This window comes from Triticum urartu, chromosome 7 (assembly GCF_003073215.2).
Source record: "Triticum urartu cultivar G1812 chromosome 7, Tu2.1, whole genome shotgun sequence".
Lineage (NCBI taxonomy): Eukaryota > Viridiplantae > Streptophyta > Magnoliopsida > Poales > Poaceae > Triticum > Triticum urartu.
In genome coordinates this window covers 453,578,360-453,582,133 of record NC_053028.1, presented here as the reverse complement: position 1 = coordinate 453,582,133, position 3,774 = coordinate 453,578,360, and positions in this window count along the sequence as shown.

Sequence of the window (3,774 nt, the reverse complement as noted above, 5' to 3'; positions counted from 1 at the left end):
GCGGTGGGTGGTCGGGGCCGAGCGATGCATGGAGATTTCCGCGTTTCTCTCGTACACACACACACGTGGGTATAAGGCGTTGGGCTCTAACTAAAACCGAGCAAGGCGTTCGCCTAGTGAACCCGAGCGATTGCACTGCAGGCTACGCGTTACTGAATCCGAGCGATCGATCGATGGCTGTTAACTGAACCCGATCGAGCGATTCCTTCGCTACTACTGCTAACTGAAGTCGATCGATGCTGCCTTTGGATGAACAGTGAGCGTTGCTGGGGGGGTTTGGATGAACAGTTTCCGGTGACGTTGATGAACAGGACCCCGTGGTGTTGTCTCTGGATGAATAGGACCCCGATCGATCGAGCCGGTTGGGGTTGGATGAACAGGACCCCGTGGAGGGCTGGATGAACAGGACCACCCCATGGAGGGTTGGATGAACAGTAGACGGTGGAGGGCATGATGAACAGTAGCTCGTGGAGGGATGGTTGAACAGGAGCCCGTGTAGAGGGCTGGTTGAACAGTAGCCGGTGGAGTAGCGCATGGTGGAGGCTGGATGAACAGGAGCTCGTGGATGAACAGTCGCAGGTGGAGGCTGGAGGAGGTCGACGGTGGATGAACAGTAGCCCGTGGAGGCTGGAGGGGGGCGACGGTGGAGATGAACAATATCCCGTGGAGTCCCATTATGCGGTACGCCACACCCCTCCCGATGAACAGGACCCCCGTTTCGACCGTAGCGCTCCAACACAAGTCCGTTTCCTTCGTTTTGCGGTACGCCACACCCCTCTCGATCAACAGGACCCCATTTCGACCATAGGAGGTCCGTTTCCTCCGTTTTGCGATACATTGGACCCCTCCCGATGAACATAACCCCGTTTCGAACGTGGTCGGTCGAACACAAGGCCATTTCCTCCGTTCTGCGGTATGCCAGGCCTCGTTTTCATCGGCTATTCCGTCCAAGCCGGTTGGCTCCCACGCGTTCCGTTGCCTCCCGATGAACACGACGCATTCCGTTGCCTCCCCATGAACACGACGACGACGTTGTTGTTTTTTTGCGGGCGACGACGACGTTGTTTCTCTGTTCCGACCCAGCCATGTACACGAGCCCTGACCGTACGTATGCGCGAGTAGGCGTTCGAGACCCCGCTCGTATATACATACGTGGCCGTATTTTCTTTCTTACACACTGGGCGCTGTACGTACGTGTACATGCTACTTGCGCACCTCTACTATGGCACGTGCGTGCCTCTACATCGACCAGTATGTACGTACACGTTCGCGACCAAAATGACAACGCTACGTGCGCTTCGACCAGGTGGGTCCCGACTGTCAGACACTTCCGTGCGTCCGAAGATGTAGCTGGTGGGTCCCAGCAGTCAGGGGGGCGAATCGTTTTTTTTTGCCCGGGCGCACTTCCTTGCGTGCGAAGATGTAGCTGGTAGGTCCTAACAGTCAGGGGGAAACATTTTTTCACGAAATACGGTTGCCTGTCCGGTGGGTCCCTGATGTCAGGTGGAGGAATCATTATTTTCCGTGTAATAAGGAGGCACTTCCTTGCTGTGGCCGTGGACCCAGCTGTCAGCCTCTCCACGTACAGTCCACGTCCGATGGAAGCCGTTCCTTGACCACGTTGACCACGCCACGCCGAGAGCACCAGGGCGGTGGACGATGGCGAGGCATAGGAAGGGGACGACGAGGAGCCGGGGAAGACACGATAGTGGATGCCCACGCGTAGAGGAGTATGAGGGTTCACTGGTTCGCTGCGGTGTGTGGCTGCCGTCGCCGCAGAATAACAGGAGTTGTGGGTGAGTAGAGGGATGGCCTGGCCAGCGGTGGGAGTAGTAGGGGCGGTGAGGCCTCCGCGGCATCACAGCCGGCCACGGGAGGCAGGAGCACGCAGCACGACTGGCGCTGCTTTGGGCGGCTGGAGCAAGAAGACCAGAGGTTGAAGAAGCACTACGGCCGTTGGATGGACATCGTACGGTCACTGCAGCTAGAATCGTTTATATTGACTAAGTTAACAAAGCCATTGGTACGCATCAACTTAGTAGGCCCACAAGTCAGCCTCCGAAACGGTGCGCCCCAGATGTCAGGGGGAGGATGTGAGGAGGAGGAATCATTTTTGGGCGGCTGAAGTAAGAATATCCGAGATTGAAGAAGAAGCACGACATCCTTTGGATGGACATCCAACCTCCACAGCTGCCAGAACCGTGTGTTGTTGACAAACCTTGCATACGCGTCAACTTAGTTTTTTTAGGGGACGCGTCAACTTAGAAAGCCCACAAGTGTGTGATAGAGAACATATAGCCCATTTGCGATTTGTAAGAATGCACAACCCATTTTTTAATTCTAATGGAATTACTATAGCCCATTTACAGTTTGTTAAAAGTACAGCTCATTTTCTAGTTAGGACAACGATTGATAATTTCAACCATTCCTCAAAAAAAAGATTAATAATTTCAACCAGCTGCTCAAAACAGAATTCAAAAAAAAATTCCCACATTTTTATGGGATCCGAAATATTTTTATCTAAAATTTCTAGTCAGATTGAATATAATTTCAAAATAAAGTTGTATTACATTAAAATCCAATGAAATATTGCGCGCGCAACAAGTAATGAAATTAAAATTTTCAAATTCCAAAAATAATATATTTTTTAAACTAATTACGCGTTTGGTGCATTTTTTATAGTTACTGCCCATTTATTATAATTACATCCCATTTATTATTTCTTAAAGTTCATTTTCTTGTTAAGCCTAATGCATACCTCCTAGGAAAGTTTGCAGCCCAGCGGGGCAGAGAATAACAAATTAACCCGGATATCGTGTACAACTGTCGGCCCAGTTGCATTGCTGATGTTGAAAAAAGGCTTATATAGTACAGTACAATCTAACATGGCTACTCAGCCCACATTCAGCGACGTCGGAAAGGCCCAAACAAGGCTTCTGTACAACTTTTTGAAGTCACTGAGATCAATTAATAACTTAAGAAAAAAAGTTAGATTACAGTGGAACCTAATTAAAAGTTGTCATGAGCAAAGAAATAATTCAACGGGTCCCACGTGTGCGTGTGTGCGTGTGTGTGTGTGTGAGAGAGAGGGAGAGAGAGAGAGACCCATCAGTCGATGCTTGTAAATACATCTTTCAGCCATATGCATTGTTGATGCTCAGTAAAAACTTATATAGTTGACACAATCATATAGAACATCATAGCACACTGAACTTGCATACAAAAATTTCACGCATGCGGCACAATCAGGATGGAATCAGTGGATCACTACGGATAGGGCTATGTTGAAACCAACGAACTCGTACATAATGGTTCATCGTCTTTATCAATGACGGGGAAATATCTTGAATGTTGTGTAAAGAAAACGTACAGACAACACAATAAGTTTTGCTAGCACATTAAGTTGACGTACATCCCTTTCTAAAAAAAGTTCAGATACAAAATTAGAACAGGTTACAATCAAATGTACTGGCACATCAGTGCTTCACTTCCACATCTCGGATTTAACTAGTATCTGACAAGATTCAGTTGTTACCTCAAATTAGAGCACATCTAGGCAGCCAGCCCTGCCTCTTCTCCCAAAGAAGCAGTGGCCTCCGCCGCGTGATGGAGTAGGCCCTGTGCCATCCATCGTTCCGAGCAACACGGAAAAAGTGACGTTGACTCCTGTAATGGACGTCGTCGGCGGACCCTGGCACCAGCAGCGGCGGCAGGACTTCGATTGATGGATTGACCACTTCTTCGACATGCATGAACACTCGATACAGGTACATC